General features: G+C 38.3%; 1 pseudogene; it reads left to right on the forward strand.

Moving 5' to 3' along the window:
- Positions 1-620: 620 nt before the first annotated feature.
- On the forward strand, positions 621-24,330 carry LOC122054962 (annotated as a pseudogene).
- The last annotated feature ends 3,059 nt before the right edge of the window (positions 24,331-27,389 follow it).

Genomic DNA, 27,389 nt, shown 5'->3' on the forward strand with positions numbered 1-27,389 from the left:
AATGATACTTATAGATTCAGGAAGCATCAACAATTTTCTAGACTCAACCTTAGCAAGGAGGCTTAAACAAAAAATAGAGCGAGCATCTACATTTAATGTTAAGATGGCGGATGGAAGATCACTTGCAAGTCTAGGAAAATGCGATAGTATTAAAATTTTCTTATCAAATTATGAATTAATCACAGATCTCTTTCTTTTACCTCCTAGATGGATATGATGTTGTACTTAGAGCACAATGGTTGAGAACATTAGGAGACACAATATGGAATTTCTCTAAACTAACAATGTGCTTCCAAGATCAAGGAAAAGAAGTTTGTATCAGAGGTAAGAGACAAAATACTATCACATCAATCAGTAGTCATTAGACAGAGTAATTATTAAAGAAAGATTACTCCATTTTTCTCATGCAACTCTCCATCAAAAAAGATCCTAAAGCAAATGTTAGGACTTATCGCTACCCTTACATACAGGAGGAAATTGAGAAGAGTGTACAAGAGATGCTTCAGACTAGTATCGTTTGCCTAAATGTAATTCCATATTCTTCTTCAATACTATTTGTACGAAAGAAAGATGGAAATTGGCGAATGTGTGTAGATTACCGGACACTCAATAAAATTACAATGAAAGATAAGTACCCCATCCCCATCATTGATGAATTACTTGATGAATTAGGAGGTTCCTCATTCTTCTCAAAGTTAGATCTTCGCTCAGACTTCCATCATATAAGAATCCATCAGCCAGATATTCCAAGAACAACCTTTCAGACTCATGATGGTCCTTATGAATTTTTAATCATGTCTTTCGATTTAACTAATGCACATTCTACATTCCAAAGTTTGATGAATGATATCTTCAGGCCTTACCTCTGTAAGTTTGTTTTGAATTTCTTTGATGACATCCTTGTTTATAGTTCATCGTTCATCGTTCGAAGATCATGTGCATCACCTTTATAAAGTACTTACTCTTTTGCATGAGCATTCTCTTTCTGTGAAAAGAGCTAAGTACAGCTTTGGGGCAACTAAGGTGGAATATCTTGGTCATATTGTAAGCCAAAAAGGAGTAGCTACTGATCCCTCAAAAGTTCTAGTTATGATGGAGTGGCCCACCCCAAAGAGTATTGATGTACGTACATATTATGATCGTTTATGCATATTTTAATGCACATTCACTTGCTTTATTTGCATATATTTTTTAATAATAATCTCTCTTATTTTTAATAATCATCTCTCTTATTTTTAATCTGCATTAATTACTCTTTTGTCAGAGATATGCTCTTTGTTTGGTTTTGTGTTGACAGGAATAACTTTTGGAGTGAAAACGAAGATTGTCGATGCACCAGAGTAAAGCAGGGAGCCACTTGACATCGGTCGTGCAACCCTGCACAACCATGTGGCCATTCCCGAGAGAGAGCATCACACGACCGAGCAACCTCGCACGACCGTGCCTCACGACCAGTAGCCAAGAATCACATGGTCGTGTGAGCCTCACACGACCGTGCAATGTAGACCCGAGCTGAAGGAAGACACGGATATGCGGATCTCGCAAGGTCGTGCCACTCAACCCGAAGGGAAGAGGAAGTTGGCCATGCAGATCTCGCATGACCATGCCACTCTACCCGAAGAGAGGGAGGAGCTACCCGTGCGGATCTCGCACGGCCGTGGCATGGGTCGTGCGCACGCCCGTGCCCTAGCCTATAAAAAGGGCCTTTAACCCTTCTTCAGGGGGGGGTGAGTCATCAGAGAGAGATATACCTTGGTGTCTATCCACGCCGTCCCGGACCTCTATTCGACGATCCAAGATCCCCTCCATCATCACATCAACTCCAGAAATAAAGGATTGGATCCGAAGATCACTGGATGACATTGAATAAGCATCTCTTTTCCCTCTCTCTTCTTATTTGGGGATTATATGTTTAATTATACTATGTCTTCGGATTTTTCTCCTATGTCTATGGAGTAGATTCCTTGTTCTAGGATCAGGGAGTTGCTGTGGATAGGTATTGATGTAAGACTCATGTTTATGCCTTTTTCTCATTGAATGATTTCGCTTGTCTTGTTTCTATTTGATATGCATGAAACTTGCTTCAGATTACCATGTCGTATTAATTGATTGTGTAGGAATTGTTAATTTTGTAAAGAGAGGATCTTAGATCGTATACCCGAGGGGCCCTAGTGATAGGGGTAACCCGTTCACGGACATCTAAGATACTATCTTGAAAGGAGCGACAATTCTTAATAAGGAAGTAGGAAACTAAACCAAACCCCTATCTCTATCTTTAATGATACCGATCAGATTTGCATTCTTGTGATCTACCGAGGCGCCCTAGTGACAGGGGTTAATCGTAACAGGATTTCACAAGAATCTTCTCCGTTTAGTGCTTAAGGGTAGTAACTTGAACTTCCGATTAGTTCATGTTGATTGACAATGAGGAAAGGATAGAACATAATACATCAACTACCACCACAACAAATCGAACTCCTAGATCTCTTCCCAAGCCAAGTAAAACTCTCTCTCTCTCTCACTCTCACTAGTTCTCATATCTACTTCCCAAGTTCTTTTCTTCTTGAGAAATAGTTCACCTACAACCATCAGTAGTTTAGCTAATTCTACGTGAACAATCGCTAGTGCTTATAACCAATCCTCGTGAGATCGATAATCTTTTATTACTGACGACGTATCCGTGCACTTGCAGAAGCGTAACAAGTATCAAGGCATTACGTGATTTTCTAGGTCTCACAGATGCATTTAGATGATGCCTTGAAGCAAAAAAGGTATTCCAAAATTTAAAGGAAGTTATGATGACAACACTAGTTCTTGCACTACCTAATAAGCAATTTGTCAATGTATCCGAAGATAGAATCGGAGCAATACTTATGAATTATATGATGTCATTCAAGAAAATGTTCCAGAGTTTATTGCTAAACAACTTGGGGACAAGGTTGTTTCGAAGGGCGGTGGAATGATAGGATCCTTTAATGAATCTATTCAAATAAATCCTCTAACTTATTTTCTTTTCTAAGATAAGTTTTAGACCTTTTCCTTTTATAAGACAAGTTTTAGATAAAACATTTTCTCTTGAAAATATATTTTTATTTTATTTTTATTTTTGTTTTAGACCTCTCATTTGAAAAGGTCATTTAGTTGTCTATTTAAAGAGACGTTATGTAATTTTGGAAGACAAGTAATTTTCCTTTTAATTAATCAATTTCATTTGATTATTAGAGGTCGATCCCCTCAAAGTGATCATCCTATCCTCCTTCTCATTTTTCCCTTTTGATTTTTCCACGTGATAGGCCCCGGGGTTCCTATTAGTGTTGCTCCCGCCGCCCCCTTTTCTCCCGCGCCTTCGATCTATTCAAGCAGATGCAGCAGCGTCGGGGTAGCAGCAACACCCAGGTGTGTCGGCCATCCATAGAGACCTATTCGATGCTCCTGGCTGTGGTGCTCCGTCGGATCAGCAAACCACCGGTCTCATACGTGTATCTCCACTCCGTTCGCTCGCTGGTGCGGCAGATGAAGTCTTCGAGCATGATCTCGGACACCTTTGCGCTCAACCTCATCATCAAGGCCTATGCACGGTGCTTGGAGATGGAGGAGGCCATCCAAGTGTTCAGGGAGATGGGGCTCTACGGGTACGAGCCCAACGAGTACTCCTACAGTTACATCGTGCAAGGGCTTTGCCAGAACGGCTGGTTGGAGAAGGCAATGAACTACTTCAAGGAGATGAGGTCGAAGGCACTATTGCCCACGACGACTATATACATGGCGATGATCTGCAGCCTGTCATTGGAGCGGCTATTAGAGGCGGCGATCGAGGTGGTATACGATATGTTGGAGAACTGCAAGGCACCGGACATTCTGACCTACCGGACCTTGCTGGAGGAGATGTGCAGGGAGGGGTGATTGGAGGTGGCATATGTAACACCCCACCCTCCTCACTACTGGACTGTGAGGGCGGAGCGCTACTGGACTACTAACTTTACTTAACTATCCTTGTTCACATGTTGAGATTAATACATAAACTCTAAAAAAAAACTCAAAACATACAATTAACTAGCAGCGAAAGACTAAATAACTCATCTAATACATTCTACTCAACTCTTTGTTAATAAAGTCTTATGCTAAATCCCCAGGCTTCTATAGTCCAGGCATCACACATCCATCCGCACCTCCTTGTCGCCTTCCTTTGCTATAACTTTTCCTTTCCTTTATCTGTAGTAAGAGGAAATGCAACTATAAGCAAAATTGCTTAGTAAGCGCTATCTAACTCACAAAACTCGAATATGCATATAACTGGAAGAAATCTAAAACTGAATGCTCAGAAAGAAATACTACTCATGCTCATCTAATAACAACAGAAAAATATTGAAAAGAAAATCTATACAATCATGCTAGCATAAAGAACTAACTTGCTGAATTTTTAAACTTATGTGAAGCTTATTTCACTTGTTTAAAAACTTATACTTTAATACTTCAAAATAATAATCAACTTTTTTCTTGGGCCCAGGCGTAGTACCATCTTATGCGCGTTCCCTAATAGGTTGGGGTAGCGAGCCACCAATCCTAAAAGAGCAGACCTCGATCTACCAGGGCCAAGACCTCGGAATTGGACACCTGGATTTGTTTAACGACAATCTTGGAAGTCGGGTACTAGCCTCTTAAATAAAGTAAAATACTTGTTATCTTTTATTACTTCTAATATATAATGCCTCGGCATTTTCTTTAAGCACCTTGTGTGCCAAAATCTCTAAAGTCTTGACTTTGGGATCTACTTAAGGCCTTGGTCTTTTTCTTTCTTTTCTTTATCTTGCTTATACTTGTTAATACCTCTATTAAAAAGGTGTCTCATACAAAACTGCACTAAATGCTTATTAACTCTTTACTGAAATGCTTAACAGAATTGCATGAAAATACTTAATAGAACTGTACTGAAATGCTTATTGAAACTGCACTAAAACTAAATCTGCATACAAGCGTAATCAAATCTGCCTACTAACTTAATCAAAATTCTGCACTATAAGCTTAATCAAAATTCTGCACTATAAGCTTAATCAAAATTCTGCACTATACGTTTAATCAAATCTGCCTACAAACTTAATCAAAATTCTGCACTATAAACTTAATCAAAATTCTGCACTATAAGCTTAATCAAATCTGCACTATAAGCTTAATTAAAATCTGTACTATAGGCTTAATTAAAATCTGCACTATAAATTCCACCAAAAAATCTGAAAGTAAAGTTTCCATATATCCTTAATTTACGTCATCAACATTTGATCATCATCTTTTCTGAATCTAATATTCCCTTAAATTTATGCATTCTCTTCCCATAAATTAGTCAATATGATATCTGTCTCATGCTCACGGCATAACAAAACAATTTATTCCTTTCCAAATCTAAATGAACTAAATTTAGTTTTATGGTAGCAGCACCAATCAAACAATAAGGAATAAACTAAACCACATATTCAAATTAATTAAAACCTCTTCTCATCTTCTTTATGAAACTCACGGCAGGAAATCTTCAAAATCATTAATCTTTGCGGCATGCGTCGGAAATCAAGAACACATGAATCCGAAACTACTCTACTGCAGGTGAGGAAGCACTTACTGTCACACCCCAGAGGAGTCCCTGTCCGAGAAAATTTCGGCAGCATCTCCCCTGTACGGTGGACAATCTGAAACTTTTCTACATCTCACAAATACCTCAGCCACAGGCGGCTGGAATAATAACAGTAAATAAAATCAATCACCACGCAGTTTATATATGTATTCAGCCTCTGGCTGTCACAACCACGCAGTTAATAAAATAAACAACATAGTAATACTCTGACTCGAAATCAACCCTACTCAAGTACACTCGTAAAGCCCAAAATCCGATTTTTCTTACCTCTTCTGCCGTCCAGGCAGGCATGTAGTAGAGTAAATCCAAATCATACTAAAAGTCCATCCAACGGAAAGATTCCATACAATATCCATATGTAAGTCCAAAACAAAACTAAAACAAAGTCTGATAACGAAAAACTAAAATAAAACAACTACTCAAAAACCAGCAGAGGAGTAGCACTACGTGCAGTGGGGACTAGCGACTGAAACTCCCTCCTGACAGCATCAACCTGAAAATAACAACAATGGAGGCGGGGTGAGTCCAACACTCAGCAGGTACAATTGATATGCAAAGTAAAGAAACAACACCTAGCACAAATCATGCGTACCCTGATAAGAAAGATAAAATGCATCTGAAGTAAACAGGAGAATTATAAGTCCAATAGGTCGTCAGACCAAGAGTATAGGGATCCTGGATGCATGTCAAACATAGGTATCCAAACAATATGCAAGATATAAATGCAGCCACAAACACAGCAATAAATGCATCATGCATATGATGCCAATGATGCGCCCTGGTCACCCCCAGTCGATCATCTCATACAAAAGTGAGGCCGAGTGGGTAGGGTGTGACAACGTGCACTCGTCACTACTCCCGATGAGTGACCGAGTGGACGGATCTTGTCGAGTACACCTATCCTCCTACCCCAAATCATAGATGGGGGAGCGCAATGCTCTCAACTCCCGGTACACGATGACGGGGAGGAATCCCTGCCGGATAACTCGTTGTGTCACACTACCCATGAGCGGACCAACGGTGCCTAACAGAGTCCCTGCTACAACACACTCTGCCTGAATCGACCACTAACCCATGAGTGGTGGTGTGTGCTGATCCATGTAACTGGCAATGTGCTCAACAATAATGGAGCGGACTATCGCACAGCATGCAATCATGCAAATGATGCATGGTAATAACCATATAAACATCCTGACCTAATCCATATATATAGAAAAGTGCACCCTAGGTCAACGAATCATATCAAATCAAAGGTACACAGAAGGTATAAAAACCTAGGTCCTGAACATGGTGAAGCATGGTATATCACTACCCGTATAAGCATGTATAGACAGGTAAAGTATACATGGGATGCAAAACAAATCAATCAATCAAACATATATCAAGATTTGGGTAGTGATTAACCGAAACAGATAAGAAACGCAATTGATGCAATATGTTAATTTCATTACTAAGCATATCAAAGACAAAAAGTCAAAAGTACCCACCTCCGAAAATAGAAAGGTCCAATCTGACTCCGAGATACTCGTCTCGCGTCAAGGTCCTGTAATATTTATAGTTTCCAGGTTTAGCTAATTTCATATAGATAAAATAGCTAAATCAAATCCACGAGAAGCTAACATAAATCCAACAATTAACTAGGGTTAATTTACCTTAACCCTAATCATAACATTAGATTAAAAATCTAAAGCTATTCCAATCTACATAATCCTACTAATCATGTAATCCATATTTATACTAATAACAATGTATTTATCTCAATCCAAAACTCACCTAGATATAGTGATTTCTCCGCTGGTCGTTGTGGGAAGAAGTAGCTGCTGGAAACTCACGTAACAACCCCACAACAAATCCTACTTCACCTCACAGCTTTAATTAAATATTCACAGCACAACCTTGCTGAAATCTTTCCCTACAGATCAGATCAAATTGGTATCGTTAAGTGGGGATCACAAATCAAGCAATAACCTACCTAACAACCTCTAATCAACATAATTCCAAAACTCATCTTACCCCAATCCAGAGACACCCTTGTTGACACTCAATCGAAGAAGGTACTGGCTAGAAGTTACAGCCGGAGTTGTGCGAGCTGCTGCCCTCTTCGATGAGGCTGCGTCTCAGGCTTGTTGGCGAGGCTAGAGGGCAAATCGAGGGATGAGAAGACCAGGGAACACTAGTAGGTCATGTGTGGCGTTGGCTGTAGCAATCGGCCCAGGGTTCGTTGTGGTGGCTCTGTGCCGGGCAGAGGAGACTTCGGCTCCGTGCTCCTTGCTCAGGAAACACCAGGGCTCGGTCGAATCGGCGGTGGTTCGGCAAACCTGTGGCCGGCGCTCGAAGAAGAGGATCGGCTAGGGCAAAGAGAAGGGGCTCGGCTGGCGACGTCGCTACCAGCGGTGGCGACCCGAGGAGATGGGTGTCGCGGGCTGAGGCCAGGGCACGCGGTGGCCAGCGCTCGGGCTGTGGAGTCGCAGGAGGGAAGAAGTTGCCGAGGGGGAGGAGTAAAACCGCCATGGGCGGTTAGGGTAGGCGTCGGCGCGAGAGAAGGGCTCGGGGAAGAGGGAAACGGCGAGGGAAGGAAAGCAAATAAGAAAAAGGAAAAAGAATTAATTAAATAAATCTTTTCCTCACTTAAATGGGTAGCCTAAACAGGCTTTTCCGGACCCTGTTTTTATCCCCGTCAACTCGTCCGTGCGGGCTCCGAAAAATTCCTGAAAAATTTCCAAAAATTCCGGAAAATTCCCTTATTAATATTTGTCTATTTCCGGTATTTTACACTTACCTTGCTTCTTGGACTCACAACCGAACAAGAAGGGCTTCTAGGACCTTGGCCGGCCACCGGAGACGATGCTCTAACTCTCTTTTGTTTTCTGCCCGAGCTCCACCGTCGCACGCTGAAGAGAAGGAGAGAATGGTTTAGGTCACGGGAATAAAACCCTCTCCTAACTTATCCCTTTTATAATCTAGTATTTCTGTTAACTCCTTAAATAAATTTTTCTTTTTTTTTCTAAACAGAACCGCCACTAGGATTCGTGGTCAGCCAAATCTTTGACCGGGTCAGAGGTCGCATGTTCGATCCCTCAGCCGAACCCTTTTTCTCCTATTTATTTCCTATTTATTAACTACTGCTTAAATAAATTTGTTCCTTCTTTTAATCAGCAACGCTTGCTGGAACACTTGGTCAGTTGCGCTTTGCTAAATCTTGAGGTTGCGGGTTCGATTACTCAACTGCCCCTTTATTCCCATTTATTTTCCGTTTCCTATTAACTATTACTTAAATAAATTTCATTACCCTTTTTAATTAGCAACATTCGCTGGGACACTTGATCAGCCGCGCTTTGCTAAATCTTGAGGTCGCGGGATCGATTCCTCAGCCATCCCTTTGTTCCCGTTTATTTTCTGTTTCCTATTACTTAAATAAATTTCATTACCCTTTTTAATCAGCAACGTTCGCTGGGACACTTGGTCAGCCGCGCTTTGCTAAATCTTGAGGTCGTGGGTTCGATTCCTCAGCCGCCCCTTTTATTCGTATTTATTTTCTGTTTCCTATTAACTATTAGTTAAATATATTTCAATCCCCTTTTTAACAACGATCGCTGGGACACTTGGTTAGCCACGTTTTGCTTAAGGCTTGGCTCGTGGGTTCAAATCTCGGCTGCAACCCTTTTCTTCCTATTATTTCCTGTTATTAACTTCTACTACTTAAATACATTTCATGCTTCTTTTAATCAGCAACGCCTGCTTGGGCTCTTGGTCAACCAAATTCGCTTAAGAATTGACTCGGCCGGAGGTCTCCGGTTCGAATCTCGGCTTGGACATTATTTTTGTAGAAACTTCTTTCATTTAGTAAAAATATCAAACGACCTCCAAAAATTACATAAAAATACTTTAAAAATTTCTAAAAATCTTTAGAATATTTCTAAAGTATTTCTAAATATTTTTAACCACTATTAGGACTCATAATGAGGAATTTTGAGTTGTTACAGCATATGATCTGCTGGAGGAGCTCCGGCAGAGGAAGGGCGCCATGAAAGGAAGGATGCAATCCGACTTGTTGGCTAGCTTGCACTGGGTCTACCAGCCACGACATTGATTGCTTACTCTTGTTTGAAGTAAAGTTTGGCCCTTTCTGAGCATGAACCATTCCAAAATCATTGAAAAATGTTTTTTTTTCATTTTAATTATGCAAATGGGGAGAGATCACACACTGCATTCGATCGGCAATAACAGTTCTTTAGAATGCACACTAAAGATTATGGAAATGATTATCTTATAGCCAGTTTATTACAATCACAATTTTCAATCATTTGGAGAGATATTATTTTTATGCTTTCAAGTTGATCATCATATGTATAGAAAGGTATATATATATATATATATATATATATATATATATATATATATATATATATATATATATATATAAGTTGAAGCTCTCAGGGCCTACAAAAAGTAAAACAATAGTTTTCAGGACTTGTCGCAACAAGGAACTATCAGAAATTCCAAGAATGATAGCTCGGCCTCTAGTGTTGAATAAGGTTCATCGTCGGATCCAACACCAGCTTGTGCAGAAGACTGGGAATCATTATCAAAGAATTGTGCTATAAAGTCCATTATCTCTTTGTCGAATAGAGGGTCGCAAGGCAATGATGTGTTTCCTGAAGCCAGCTCCTCAACTTTATTAGTAGATAAACTTTAGTCCCAACACTTTCAGGATAGATGAATTTTCAAAAGGTGATGCAGTTGGAGCTAATATTATTACATAAGCATGGTGAAGGAGTGTCTTGTGAATCAAAATGAGGTGCCCTCCCGAAAGAATCCTGTGTTTCCGTCTTATTGGAGATTGATGATGTTGCAAAAGGGGGACACTATTCGTAAAAGTTGGAGAAAGTGGTTCTAGAATCATCCTTAATAACATCATTAATATGGCTTTTAGAATCACTTCGATCTTCCAAAACTGAGTACTGAGCATTAAAGTAAGGCGATTCTAATATAATATCAGGTTACTCACTAAGTAGCTTCAAATGAGGATCACAGTCGATCAATTGCTCAAAATTCTTGCTCAACAAGGTCTGGGGACATTGAAGTAGATGCCTCCTGCAACATCCATTTGGTGAAAGTTATAATATAGACACAATCGAACACGTAAAATTCTGATTTATCTATGTTTCAAAAAATTTGAGATAGGCAACAAACATATATATCTTCAGGCAAAATTTGTTTTATCACATCAAGCTTAGTTTAAATAGGTTTAATCAAATAATAATATGACATTTGAAGCACAAACCGAAAGAGTCAAGGAAGGCAACATGCCATAAAGGATATGCTTTACATTGTAGATCATCATATAAAACTTAATATTAATAATATTCATAAAAAAGGTATAGTTTAACTAATTTAATCAAATTTAAACAATTGACAAGGAAGCAACTACAATATTCAAAAGGGAAAGGCTTACAATAGACTCCAAAAAATATATACTGAAGATAAAACCTGATTATTTTTTACTGGAGTACCAATAACAAGAACCACAGATTAAATGATAATATCACTACCAAAGCTTAGATTTTACGCCAACTTGCAACAAAAAAGGTGAATTTTAGTATATGAGGGAAAAATATAATTTACATCTACCTGTGTATGTATTCTTGGCCATTGATAAAATCTCGAGTTGCTTGCCACAGTGTATGCTTCCTTGGTTGAGGATCAGTCGCTCGGAAGAAAAGAGGTGGTCTTGCCAACTAATAAATAATTACCAACACGTTACCCTTAAGAAATGACCAATATATACCAACACAAATTGAGAAAAAATAAATCCTACCACAATATCCAAAGTCCCATGGCCACCTTCAAAAAATACTGCCTTAATTGCAGTAAAGTTGGACCAGTTGAACTCAACCTTGCTCTTCAAGCCACCTTCGAGAACTTCCCATACAAGTTTACGTTTGGCGAAGTAACATTTTGCCACTAAATCACCTTCATATCTAGACACTCACTATTTGCCAATAAAACATAGTGAACTTCTCTACAAACTTAACTAATCTGGTAAAGGAGATTACTTGACAAAAACATATGAGAATTAGAATGCACTAGATCACCCATAAAGAATTCATGAAATCCACCTTCAAGGAGAAAAGACAGTGACTGGAAATAAACTATGTTCCAATTGTTGGTGCAATATTCCCTAGGTCAAGGTTGACTTGGTTAACCAAGCCTGAGTCTTGGTTTGGGTTTCGATGTTTGACAATATATTGGGTTTAGATGATATGGACAATGCAGGTGCAGTTGTTCATTTGGGGAGATTGTTGATACAATTCCCGTTTGGTCAAAGTTGACCAGTTAAGATTGTGAAGGAAAGTCAAGTAGGTCAAGGTTGACTGGATACTTGACTGAAAGTCCTGGTGAGTGAAGCTAGGCAGAAGGAAGTCATGGTGAGTGAAGCCAGGCAAAAGGAAGTCCTAGTGAGTGAAGCTAGGCAGGAGGAAAATCCTGGTGAGTGAAGCCAGGTGAAAGACCTAGTGAGTGAAGCTAGGCAATTGGGAAGTCCTAGTGAGTGAAGCTAGGCAGGAGGAAAATCCTGGTGAGTGAAGCCAGGTGAAAGACCTAGTGAGTGAAGCTAGGCAATTGGGAAAGTCCTGGTGAGTGAAGCCAGGCAGGAGAAATCCAGATGGGTCAAGGTTGACCAGACATCTGGTGAGAGTCCAAGTAGGTCAAAGGGATTGACCGGATACTTGCCACGAGGAAGAAAAGTCCAAGTAGGTAAGAGGGATTGACTTGATACTTGGCAAGAAGAGAAAAGTCCAAGTGGGTCAAAGGGATTGACCAGACACTTGGTGAGAGAGTCCTAGCTGGTCAAGGGTGACCGGATGCTAGGTCTTATGTACCAACAAGTCATGGTTGACTAGATGTTGGTTTAGGGGGCTTTGGACTTGATTTTGGGCAAAAACCAAGATATGGATTGATCAGCCGATTGATCCAGCAGATCTGGATCGATCAGTGGATCAATCCAGAAGATCTGGATCGATCGGCCGATCGATCCGGTGAGTCCCCGCGAACAGAACCCCTCTGGATCGATCGGCCGATCGATCCAGAGGTCCCAATCGATCAGTGGATCGATTGGGAGTTGCTGTTTATGCGCGATAAGCCCTGGATCGATCCACTGATCGATCCAGGCTATTCCAGAGAGCACAGAGGCACTCTGGATCGATCGGTTGATCGATCCAAAGCCTCCCCGATCGATTGAGAGCAATCCAATCGATCGGGATCCGACCGTTAGCGTCGATTTAAGCCGCAGGCGTTCGTTTCCTTCGGTATTGCTTGCACTGTTCACTCCCGATACTCTCCAGCACCTCCATAGCTCTCTCCAAGCTCCAGATCGCCAGTTCTTGAAGATTCTTGGAGGCTCTTCCAAGTCAAGAGGTGGATCAAAAACAAGAAGAAGAAGTTTGGGTTAGGGTTTTTATTGTACATCTTATAAGCTTTTGCTTATCTTGTATTTCCCTTTCTTCTTCTTGTATTGAGAGTGTTGTAGGGCTTCTCCGCCTTTGGTAGTTACCATAAAGGAGTGTTATTCATAGTGGAGGGTGCGTGAGTAGGTGTGGATCCTTGGACTAGTCACCTCTTGTGAGGTGGATACCAAGTAAACCATCCTTGTTAGCGTTGTGTGAGTTTGTTTCTTGTATATTTCCACTGCACATCTTTGAAGAAACAAGCAACGCCGACCACGAGCACGCGACGAGCTATTCACCCCCCCTATAGCTACTTTTCGGTCCCAACACCAATGACAGCTCCTTCGTTGATAATTGTAAGTGAAACTCAGCAATAAAGGCAAGTAAAATTGTTCATCATTTTCTTTTTGGTGGACCGTATCACAGAAAATTACAAACACAAATAGGAGGAAAAGAATCAGCAGAACAATTCTGCGCAAAATAGAAAGATTGAATAGATTGCAAATACAAGAATAGAATACCAGAATAATGCATAGACAAAAACTTCTACAAGAACATACAAATAATAACAGGAAGGAGAGATGTATCATTTACGTAAACCACCAAATTTTTCCTTATAAAATCCTCACCTCCCATGTCCCAATCCTCAATAATGACGCAAGAAACTTTGAAGTTTTGATCTTGCTCAGTGAGCTCGAAGAAGCTGAGAAGTCTGATTATTCACCAATTTCCGAGCCCTTCGAGCTAGTGAAGCATAAAGTTTTACCTGTCTTTGCTTGAGAAAGCATCATCTGAATCATATTAGCTAGAGACGGACTCTTCCTGGAGCTCAATGAGACAAACATAATGAGAAGAGAAAGTGAGGGATCTACCTGCTCACACAAAGTGCTCACGTCCCTGGCCCTCTTGTGGAGACGTACACGCTTCTCGTCCAAGGGTTCCTCCACTTCTAACTTCATCGTCGGAGGAGGCGGAGTCGAGTGCGGGGTGGAATTAGCTCGGCGCTTGCCAGAATCTGAAGACCAAACCATTCCGCCAGAAGATATCCAAAGTAGGAACCCTAGAACGCCCAATTTTACCCACGTGGCAATCCATTCATCAGAGTATCCCATGGGACATTTGGGAGAGATATATTTCTAAATATTTTCTACTTTTAAATATCCCGGGTGAAATGAGATATTTTTTTAAAATATTTCCTATTATCAAATATTCTTTTTGGAAGGTGATACTTTCCTAAATATTTTTCAAATTTAAATATCCCTGTTGAAATGAAAATATTATAGAGGAGATTTGAACGTATCTCTGGTTTTAAAAAATAAAAAAAAAAAAAAACTTTATATTTATATGAAATTTGGGATATTTAATAGGTGGTTATGTCAATATTTAATTTATGGAATATTTAATTATAAAATTTAAGATATTTAAAAAATGAAATATTTAATTAATAATGCAAATGTAGTTACCATAAATAAAATGTTATTATCCTACGATGTGTAGAATTAGTGTTATTATCCTACAATATGTAAAACATAATATCTAACTTATATAATATATTATCACCTGTGATTTTAACCTAATTAAATAATATTTTAACTGACATGCTATATGACATTTATTATATTTGAAATGAATAAAATCATGCGCATATAAATTAGTATATAGCTTTTAATTACAATTTGTAGAAAATAGTGGATAGTAGAAGCTAAAGGGTAACTTTTATAATAGAATTAATATGATTTTTTTTTCTAAGAAAAACATACGTTCATATGATGTCTCCTAATTTGAAATGCTCTTTTGATTTATATATTAAAAAAAATACTTTGAGTTCGATCAAATAATAAAAAGAGCACTTAATACTTGTCTATATACTATAATTTTATCCATGACACATAATTCATCCAAAATTGAACTTTGATTTAATATTATTTTAAAAATATCGATACGTGCATTAATTTATGATTAAAGAATAATAATAATCTCGGTTAATGTACTATCTTTAGGATGATCGACTCGATTCTATAGAAGTTTTACATCGACTATCAAAGTAAATTTAAAAACACAGGCAGCGACCAACTCAGAATCCCAATATTCTTTAGTTGTGCCCCCCATTTAGAAAAAATTCCTATAAATACATCATAGCTAGAGATCGAACCACGAGTACCTAGATAATAATTTGGATGTCCTGCCTAGGGATGGCAACGGGTCCGGATCAATTAAAATGTAAAATACCGGAAAAGGGCGAATAATAATAAGAGAATTTTTCGAGATTTTTAGAAATTTTTCGGGAATTTTTCGGAGATCGTATGGACGAGTTTATGAGAATAAAACTAGGTCCTAGAAAAGCCTGTTTGGTTACCCCATTTAAGCGAGGAAAAGTTTGATTTCTTTTCCTTTTTGTTTTAGTTTTTTTTTCTTTTTCTTTCTTTTATTTTTCCCCGCCGTTTCCTTCTCCCCTCACGCGTGCCCTAACCGGCGGCGGTTACCTTCCTCTCCTTCTATTTCACCCTTGTTGGTTGCTACTCGGAAAACCTAGAGGTTCCACTGTACAAAATTTTGTACAAAGGTCTGAACCTTTTCCTAGCTACCATGTGTTCTTTTAAATTAAATTTTGGATCGCCTGCGGAACTTAACACGTTTGATCCAAAACTTAATCTATTTGTTCTTTTAGGTTTTGACTTGGATCTCCTGCGGAACTTAACACGTTCGACCCAAGTCACCTTAAGTTATTAATTTCATTAAATATTAATTTCCATAATTGGTTCCCAGTACTGACGTGGCGAGGTACATGACCTTCTTGGATATGGGAGCAACCACCACCGACTAGACAAAACCTTTTATAGAAAGCTAATATTTAATTTCCTAAAATAACTTTAGGTTAACCGAAAGGAACAATCAAATCACAAGGAAAAGAAAAAACAAAAGAACACAACATCGAAAAATATATTCGAAATTCTAGAATCGTAAGCCTCTTGTATTTGGTATTATTTCGATAAATAACTAGTATGATGCGGAAAAGAAAAATTACTAGTTATACCTTCTAGAAAAACCTCTTGATCTTCTACCGTATTCCTCTTCTAACCTCGGACGTTGTGTGGGCAACGATCTTCCAAGATGAGAAACCACCAATCACCTTCTTCTCCTCCTAGCTAGGTTCGTCCAAAACAAAAGAGCTTCACCAAGGAAGAAGAAAAACACCAACCAAGCTCCAAGGGATGCAAGCTTTCTCTCCTTCTTCTTCTTCTTCTCCAAGTAGTATCCGGCCAACACAAGAACTCCAAGCAAGAGGGAAGTTTCGGCCACCACAAAGAGGAAGAGAGGGAGAGGATGTTGGCCGGCCACACCAAGGAATAGGAGAGGGAGAATAATAGAGGTTGTCTCCCATGAAGACATCCCTACCCCTTCTTTTATATTCCTTGGCTTTAGCAAATAAGGAAATTTATTTATAATAAAATTTCCTTAACTTTCTTTGACAATAATTAATTAAGAAAATTTTAATAAATTTCTTAATCAACTAATCATGGTCGGCCACCTCAAATAGAAAAATTAGGAGAGTTTCAATCAACAGTTAAAACTTCCTTATTTGTCTTTGAAAATTTTAAAAAATAAAATTTCCTTTTAAAATCCTTTCATGGTTGATAAAAAGAAATTTCTATAATTTTAATTTTCTACATGTGAATAATTTTCAAAGAGAAAAAATAAAATATCTTTCCAATCTACAAATAAGGAAAGAAATCTAATATCTTTCTTTTAATCTTTTGTAGATCTTTTTAAAGAGAGATATTTTAATTTTAATTCTCTATAATAAATTATATCTTCCACATAATAAAAATTAAAATTAAAATTCTTTTTTAATTTAATGTGGCCGGCCCCCTCTAGCTTGGGTTCAAGCTAGGGTCGGCCACCCTAAACCAAGCTTAGGCCGACCCTAGCTTGGTTCCCAAGCTAGCTTGGCCGGCCCCTTTAGGTGGGTATAGAAGGTGGGTATAGGTGGGTATAGTACTCTATAAATAAGAGGCTACGATAGGGACCGAGAGGAGAAATTGGTTTTGGTCTCCCGATAAAATTAAGCATCCTATATTCGCCCCGAACACACAACTTAATTTTATCAATAATAATTCATTCCACTAGAGAACTATTATTGAACTACCGCACCAATCCCAAATTACATTTTTGGGCTCCTTCTTATTATGAGTGTGTTAGTCTCCCTGTGTTTAAGATGTCGAATGCCCACTAATTAAGTGAGTTACTGACAACTCATTTAATTAATATTTTAATCCAAGAGTAGTACTACTCAACCTTATCATCATGTCGGACTAAGTCCACCTGCAGGGTTTAACATGACAATCCTTATGAGCTCCTCTTGGGGACATTATCAACCTAGTATCTCTAGGACACAGTTTCCTTCTATAATCAACAACACACACTATAAGTGATATCATTTCCCAATTTATCGGGCTTATTGATTCATCGAACTAAATTTCACCCATTGATAAATTAAAGAAATAAATATCAAATATATGTGCTTGTTATTATATTAGGATTAAGAGCACACACTTCCATAATAACTGAGGTCTTTGTTTCTTTATAAAGTCAGTATAAAAGAAACTACCTCTAATGGTCCTACTCAATACACTCTAAGTGTACTAGTGTAATTATATAGTTAAGATAAATTAATTTCTAATTACACTACGACCTTACAATGGTTTGTTCCTTTCCATTTTGGTCGTGAGCTATTGTTTATAATTTATAAGGTACTGATAACATGATCCTCTGTGTGTGACACCACACACCATGTTATCTACAATATAAATTAATTGAACAACTACATTTATCATAAATGTAGACATTTGACCAATGTGCTTCTTTTTTCTAGATAAATGTTTATACCAAAAGCTAGACTTTTAGTATACATCCTAACAACCCTTTCCTCCCGAACCCTCACTTCTTCTAGTCGCCGCCGCCGATGTCCTTCTCCCCTCTGTGCTGCCATCGACCCCCCACAGCCGACGCCTACCCTCTGCCCTAGCGCCGGCCGCCGTCGCCTATACCCTAGCACCGCCGGGTGTCGCACCTCAGACCTAGTTCTCCGGCCGACTCCTCTGTGCGCCGCTCACCACCGCTGTTTCCTCCTCGCCGGCACTTGAGCGCCGACACCTGAGTCCTTCCCTTGTGCCACTGTGCCCTAGTTCTCTTTTCTGACGACTCTGATCAATCATGTGATGACAAAGCCGTGCCCTAACAGTGGTCCTTAAGGTAGGTGTTTTATCAAGCTGTGGATTTGAGTTCTTGGTCTCTATGTTTATCTGATCAATGATCCTCCTGCTTGCTATCATTTGGTGTCATTTGGTGAAGGATTTCCAACAGAAAGGTTACACTGCTAGATCCATCTGATTTGGATCACTATTAGCTGTTGAAGAAGACGAGGTAAGAGGAATAGGGAGGACGTGCTGTTGGGTTTTATTGGATCCGGCAGTCAATCTTTCCAGAACCAGCACGACTGTGAGTTGAGGTAAGGGATAGAGGACTTGTTTCAATTGTAGTAGCGTACACAGGAATTTGATATGTTTTGTAGTTGGACGATCATGTGTATGTTGATTAGGTTTATGTGTTTTTGAAATTAGGGTTTTGCCCTAATTTAGGGTTAAAGAATTTATTTAGCTATTTATAGGAATTTAGCTAAATAATCGTATATCTATTGGATACAGGACTTTGACGTGAGACGAGTATCTCAATGTCGGATTTGGACATTCCTATTGGAGGCGGGTACTTCTGACTTTATGTCGTTTGATATACATAGTAGTGAATTTAACAAATTGTAATAATTATGTTTATTATCTGTTTCGGTTAGTCACTACCCGATACTTGTTACATGCTTGGTTGATACTTGTTTTGCATCTCATGTTATTTCTTACCTGCTTATAGATGCTTATAGGGGGTAGTGATATACCATGCTTCACCATGTTCAGGACCTAGGTTTTATACCTTATCTTATCTGTGTACCTTTGATTTGATTCATTGACCTAAGGTGCACCTTCTATATATATATATGTTTTAGCTCAGGATATTTACATGGTTAGTGCCATGCACCATTCGCATGATTGCATGTTGTGCGATAGTCCGCTCCATTATTGTTGAGCACATCGCCAGTTACATGGATCTACACACACCACAACTCATGGGTTAGTGGTCAATTCAGGCAGAGTCTGTTGCAGCAGGGACTTTGTTTGGCTTCGTTGGTCCGCTCATGGGTAGTGTGACGCAGCGTGGTAGCCAGCAGAGATTCCTCCCCGTCATCGTGTATCGGGAGATGAGAGCATTGCGCTCCCCCATTTATGATTTGGGGTAGGAGGATAGGTGTACTCCGACAGCATCCCGTCCACTCGGTCACTCATCAGGAGCAATGACGACAGAGTGCACGGTTGTCATAACCTTACCCACTCGGTCTCACCATTGTGTGTGAGATGGTTGACTGGCGTCAGGGGTGACCAGAACGCATCATTGGCATCATACGCATTGATGCATTTATTTCTTGTGATTGTGTTTGCTACATTTATTTGCTGCATATTGGTTGGATGTCATGCTTGACATGCATACAGGATTTCTATACCTCTCGGACTGTTTATCCTTGTATCAGGCCCTGGTTAGTACAGTATTCTCCTGTTTACTTCAGTTTACATTTACCTTTATTATGTCAGGAGATTGTACGCATGATTAGTGCTAGACGTTATTTCCTTACTATGTATATCAGTTGTTACCCACTGAGGAGTTGACTCACCCCGTGGATATTTACTATTTTTAGGTTGATACTGTTAGGAGAGAGTTCCAGTTGCTAGTCCCCTGCAGTCCACGAGGACGAGCGTTGATCTTGGGGTTTTCTTTATTTGACTGTATTTAGACTTGTTACGTTATGATACTTAGATCTTGTGTATGGATTTGTATTTACTTATCGATGGGTTTGGATTTGGATTTGTTTTACTACATGCCTGCCTAGACGGCAGAAGAGGTAAGTGGATTTTATCGTCGGATTTGAGCTTTATGAGTGTAGTGGAGTAGGATATCGGTTTTGAGCTTTATGAGTGTAGTTGAGTAGGGTGGATTTTGAGTCTTATTATCATTGCTTATTAAACTGCGTTGATGTCTAAATGTTGTGGTTTGTTTATTATCGTTATTTATTTCAGCTGCATGTGGCTGAGGTATATGGTGATGTAGTAAAGTTTCAGATTGTCCGCTGTACAGGGGAGATGCTGCCGAAATTTCTTCGGACAAGGACTCCTCTGGGGCGTGACATAAAAATTAATTATCAATTTTTATTCAATTAATAATTAATAAAAAATATTATATGGGGTGGGTCTGGGATAGGTCTGATTAACCCATGACCCATCCCAGATCCACCTTGAGACCCGTTTAGACGGGTTTAAACTTGCCCCACCGAGGTAGATTTATTACTGTTGGTGCAATATCCCAAGGTCAAGGTTGACCAGGTTGTGTCTCCCCTTCTTGGGATTAATACCTTGGTTCTCCTTAGGTCTACCATTTCTTGAGTTATCATGAATGAGTTTCCTAGGGTTATGATCCACATTTACCCTACTCCTATCATGATATTTAAAATCAAAGTTATGAATGCGTAAATAATAATAGTTATTTCTAGCATGCATGGAGGAGTTTAAATTTGAATTAAACTTCAAGTTAGGATATACCACCCTTACCCTTAAAGCTCCCCCTTGATTTGAGCTCCTCTTCTTCTTCTCCCCCTTCTTTAAACACGCAAGCTTCTTGATCTCCCTCTTCTTGGTGCATTTTGTGTGGTAGTGCCCCTTCTCCCCACATGTGAAGCATACGATGCGCATTCTCCTTCTACGGGTTTCTTCATTCCTACAACCCTTCTTAATGTTTAAATTAACTTGAATGAGTTTAGGATTTACCTCTTTCTTACTCAATGAACATCGACTCTTGTAGTGTCCCTTCTCATTACATCCGAAATATATTATGTGGTCCCGTGACTTCACTTTGGTAGAGATGCTCACAAAGTTGGTTTCCAAGACTTCTTCTTCTTCACTTGTCTTGGATTCTTTTTCAATTCTTGAGGATGTAGATGATGTCTCATCTTCCTTCTCCCCCTCGGATGTTAAGCATGTTGGCACTACTCAGAATTCTGTTCTGTTTTCCCTGTACAAAAATTTGTACAAGCACAAAATTTTTTCTAGCAACCCATGTGCTTTTCAGAAGTTAAACTTGGATTGCAAACGAAACTTAACATTATTAATCCAAGTTCAACCCATGTGTTCATCAGAAGTTAAACCATATTACAGAAGTTGATTAAATATCTATTTCAAGGATTGACTTCCAGGTCGTTGGCGAGGCACTCGACCTTCTTGGGTATGGGATCTCCACCACTTCCTAGTCAAAGCCTTTCAAAGAAATTGAATATTTAAACTCCTTACAGTAAACCCTAGGTTAAACTACAGATACCTCAATCAAAGCACAAGATTGCTAGCCTCTTGTGTTGATATTTCAGGATTCATACAAAGGAAAAATAAACTAGTACACAGCGGAACAATTAACTAGTTATACCTATCTTTGTAGCTTAAAGACCTCTTGATCTTCTGCTGTATTAGTCTCCTCCTCTTGGACGTTGTGTGAGCGATGATCTACCAAGACGCAAAAACCACCCACGTCTTTCTTTCTTCCAAGACTTTCGGCCGCCAAGGGATCAAAGCTAGGAACACTACCTCTTGTTCTTCTTTCTTCCTTGCAACCCGCCGGTGACAAGATGGTTGAAGCCTCTTGATGCCGCTGGCCTTAGATGAGAAAGCAAGGGGAGAATAAGAATATGAGGGGGCCAACCACAAGGAGAATAGAAGAGGAATAAAAATTATGTAGATGATTATGTCCTCTAAGGCAACATCTATCCTCTTTTATAATCCTTGGTAATGGCTAAAAAGGAAAGATTTTAATAACAATTAAATTCTCTCTTTTAAATTTTCTTTTGTAGATGGCTACAAAAGGAAAGTTTTAAAATTAAAAATTCCTCTTTTAAACATTGTAGATGGCTACAAAAGGAAAGATTTTTACAATTAAAACCTCTTTTTTAAATCATGGTTACAAAAAAGGAAAGTTTTAACAAAAATAAAAATTTTCTTTTAAACCATTGTAGATGGTTACAAAAGGAAAGATTTTTTAAATTTAAAACTCTCTTTTAAAACCATGTGGATGACTTCTAAAAAGGAAAATTTTTAAAATTTAAAATCTCTCTTTTAAAACATTGTAGATGACTAAAAAAAAAGATTTAAAAAAATTAAAAACCCACTTTTAAACCCTTCTTGGCCGACCCCTTGCTTGGCACCAAGCAAGGGGTCGGCACCAAGCAAGGGGTGGGCGACCCCTTGCTTGGGTACCAAGCAAAGATGTGGTCGGCCATAAGGATGACTTGAGTGGATGCGAGGCTTTATACATAGAGGCTACAACAGGGACCTAGAGGAGGAATTGGTTTTGGCCTCCTGATGAGCTTGAGCTTCCTGTGTTCGACCTGAACACCCAATTCTAGTTCATCAATAATAACTCATACCACAAAGAGTTATTATTGAACTACCGCACTAATCCCATATTACATTATGGGTTCCTTCTTATCATGAGTGCGTTAATCTCCCTGTGTTTAAGATATCGAATGTCCATTAATTAAATGAGTTACTGATAACTCACTTAATTAACATCTAGCTCCAAGAGTAGTACCACTCAACTTCATTGTCATGTCGGAACTAAGTCCACCTGCAGGGTTTACATGACAATCTTTATGAGCTCCTTAAGGGGACATTATCATCCTAATAAATAGGACATAGTTTTCTTATATAATAAAAAATACACCATATAAATAATATTATTTTTCCAATTTATCGGGCCTATTGATTTAACGAATAAATCTCACCCTTTGATAAATTTAAGAAATAAATACTAAGTGCATGTGCTTGTTATTATATCGGGATTAAGAGTACGTACATCCATAATAACAGAAGTTCTGTTATTTTATGCAGTCAGTATAAAAGGAACAACCTCAAATGATCATGCTCTATATACACATAGTGTACTAGTGTAATTTTATAGTCAAGATAAATTAATACCAAATTACACTACAATCATTCCAATGGTTTGTCCCAATCCATCTTGGTTGTGAGCTTCTATTTATAATTTATAAGGAACTGATAACATGATCTTCTGTGTGACACCACACACCATGTTATCTACAATATAAATTAAATGGACAACTGTATTTAACTAAATGTAGACATTTAACCAATGTGATTCTGATTTCAAAATAAATGTTTATACAAAAAGCTTGGTTTTAGTATACATTCTAACAATCTTCCACTTATACTAAAAGATTATGTTGTCATATTTCTTGTCATACATCTGATCCCCATCCCCTCAACATGCCCATAAAAAGCTTTCGTCGGAAGGGCCTTAGTGAAAGAATCTGTCAGGTTATCTTCTGATGCAATCTTGGCGACAACAACTTCTCCTCGCTTTACGATGTCTCATATCAGGTGGTACTTGTACTCCATGTGTTTACTTGCCTTATGGGCTCGTGGTTCCTTCGAGTTTGCTACTGCACCACTATTATCACAATAAATTGTGATAATTTTGGACAACCATGAATCACATCTAAGTCCATCAAGAAGTTTCTGAGTCATACAGCTTCTTTGGCTACCTCAGAGACTACCACATACTCATCTTCGATGGTGGTGTCCGAAACGTATTTATGCTTAACACTCCTCCATGCTATGGCTTCACCTCCCAAAGTAAACACATACCCTGAGGTCGACATACTATTGTCCCTATCTGATTGGAAGTCTGAATTCGCGTAACCCACAGGAAGCAAATCATCTGCCTGATAAATTAGCAAATAATCTTTAGTCATTTTCAGATACTTCAATATATACTTTACGGCAGTCCAATATCCTTGTCCTGGGTTACTTTGATATATGCTAACCATGGCCACAGCAAAACATATATCCGGTCTCGTACATAGTATCGCATATATTAGACTTCCTACAGCCGAAGCATAAGGAATTGCCTTCATGCCCTCTATTTCCTTTGATGTTTTAGGAGACATCTCTTTTGATAAAGGTACTCGCGTTGGAGGAGATGTGTGGGGAGGGGCGATCGGAGGTGGCATATGATCTGCTGGAGGAGCTCCGAAGGAGGAAGGGCGCCATGAAAGGAAGGATGCACTCCGACTTGTTCGCCAGCCTGCACTGGGTCTGCTAGCCATGGCATTGATTGCTTCTTCTTGTTTGAAGTAAAGTTTGGCCCATTTTGAGCATGAACCGTTCCAATATCATTGAAAAATGTTTTTTTTCTTTTTAATTATGCAAATGGGGAGAGATCACGCACCGTATTCGATAGGCAATAACAATTCTTTAGAATGCACACTAAAGATTATGGAAATGATTATCTTATAGCCAATTTATTATAATCACAATTTTCAATCATATGGAGAGATGTTATTTTGATGCTTTCAAGTTGATCATCATATGGATAGAAATGTATAAAAATATCTTTCGAGATGAGAATCTCATAGAATTATATATATATATATATATATATATATATATATATATATATATATATAACTTGAAGCTCTCAAGGCCTACAGAAAGTAAAACAATAGTTTTCAGGACTTGTCGCAACAAGGAACTATCAGAAATTCCAAGAATGATACCTCGGCCTCTAGTGTTGAATAAGGTTCATCGTCGGATCCAACACCAGCTTGTGCAGAAGACTGGGAATCATTGTCAAAGAATTGTGCTATAAAGTCCGTTATCTCTTTGTCGAATAGAGCGTCGCAAGGCAATGAAGTGTTTCCTGAAGCCAGCTCCTCAACTTTATTCGTAGATAAACTTTAGTCCCAACACTTTCAGGATAGATGAATTTTCGAAAGGTGATGCAGTTGGAGCTAATATTATTACATGAGCATGGTGAAAGAGTGTCGTGTGAATCAAAATGAGGTGCCCTCCCGAAAGAATCCTGTGTTTCCTTCTTATTGGAGATTGAGGGGGACCCTATTCGTAAAAGTTGGAGAAAGTGGTTCTAGAATCATCCTTAATAACATCATTAATATGGCTTTTAGAATCACTTCGATCTTCCAAAACTGAGTACTGAGCATTAAAGTAAGGCAATTCTAATATAATATCAGGTTACTCACTAAGTAGCTTCAAATGAGAATCACAGTCGATCAATTTCTGAAAATTCTTGCTCAACAAGGTCTGGGGACATTGAAGTAGATGCCTCCTGCAACATCCATTTGGTGAAAGTTATAATATAGACACAACCGAACACGTAAAATTCTGATTTATCTATGTTTCGAAAAATTTGAGATAGGCAACAAACATATATATCTTCAGGCAAAATATGTTATATCACATCAAGCTTAATTTAAATAGGTTTGATCAAATAATAATATGACATTTGAAACACAAACCGAAAGAGTCAAGGAAGGCAACATGCCACAAAGGATATGCTTTACATTGTAGATCATCATATAAAACTTAATATTAATAATATTCATAAAAAAGGTATAGTTTAACTAATTTAATCAAATTTAAACAATTGACAAGGAAGCAACTACAATATTCAAAAGGGAAAGGCTTACAATAGACTCCAAAAAATATATACTGAAGATAAAACCCGATTATGTTTTACTGAAGTACCAATAACAAGAACCACAGATTAAATGATAATATCACTACCAAAGCTTAGATTTTGAGCCAACTTGCAACAAAAAAGGTGAATTTTAGTATATGAGGGAAAAATATAATTTACATCTACCTGTGTATGTATTCTTGGCCATTGGTAAAATCTCGAGTTGCTTGCCACAGTGTATGCTTCCTTGGTTGAGGATCAGTCGCTCGGAAGAAAAGAGGTGGTCTTGCCAACTAATAAATAATTACCAACACATTACCCGTAAGAAATGACCAATATATACCAACACAAATTGAGAAAAAATAAATCCTACCACAATATCCAAAGTCTCATGGCCACCTTCAAAAAATACTGCCGTAATTGCAGTAAAGTTGGACTAGTTGAACTCAACTTTGCTCTTCAAGCCACCTTTGAGAACTTCCCATTCAAGTTTACGTTTGGCGAAGTAACATTTTGCCACTAAATCACCTTCATATCTAGACACTCACTATTTGCCAATAAAACAAAGTGAACTTCTCTACAAATTTAACCAATCTGGTAAAGGAGATTACTTGACAAAAACATATGAGAATTAGAATGCACTAGATCACCCATAAAGAAATCATGAAATTCACCTTCAAGGAGAAAAGACAGTGACTGGAAATAAATTATGTGTCAATGGCAGATCCTTCGTTGATAATTGTAAGTGAAACTTAGCAATAAAGGCAAGTAAAACTGCTCATCATTTTCTTTTTGGTGGACCATATCACAGAAAGTTACAAACACAAATAGGAGGAAAAGAATGAGCAGAAAAATTATGCGCAAAACAGAAAGATTTAATAAATTGCAAATACAAGAATAGAATACTAGAATAATGCATAGATAAAAACTTCCACAAGAACATACAAATAATAACAGGAAGGAGAGATGTATCATTTACGTATACCACCAAATGTTTCCTTATAAAATCCTCACCTCCCATGTCCCAATCCTCAATAATGACGCAAGAAAATTCGAAGTTTTGATCTTGCTCAATGAGCTCGAAGAAGCTGAGAAGTCTGATTGTTCAACAACTTCCGAACCCTTCGAGCTAGTGAAGCATAAAGTTTTACCTGCCTTTGCTTGAGAAAGCATCATCTGAATCATATCAGCTAGAGACAGACTCTTCATGGAAGGCAAATAAAAATATGCTTCACAAGCTTAGTTTAAATAGGTTTTATCAAATAATAATATGACATTTGAAGCACAAACCGAAAGAGTCAAGGAAGGCAACATGCCACAAAGGATATGCTTTACATTGTAGATCATCATATAAAACTTAATATTAATAATATTCATAAAAAAAGGTATAGTTTAACTAATTTAATCAAATTTAAACAATTGACAAGGAAGCAACTACAATATTCAAAAGGGAAAGGCTTACAATAGACTCCAAAAAATATATACTGAAGATAAAACCTGATTATTTTTTTACTGAAGTAGCAATAACAAGAACCACATATTAAATGATAATATCACTACCAAAGATTAGATTTTGCGCCAACATGCAACAAAAAAGGTGAATTTTAGTATATGAGGGAAAAATATAATTTACATCTACCTGTGTATGTATTCTTGGCCATTGGTAAAATCTCGAGTTGCTTGCC

This window comes from Zingiber officinale, chromosome 3B (assembly GCF_018446385.1).
Source record: "Zingiber officinale cultivar Zhangliang chromosome 3B, Zo_v1.1, whole genome shotgun sequence".
NCBI classification, from domain to species: Eukaryota; Viridiplantae; Streptophyta; class Magnoliopsida; order Zingiberales; family Zingiberaceae; genus Zingiber; species Zingiber officinale.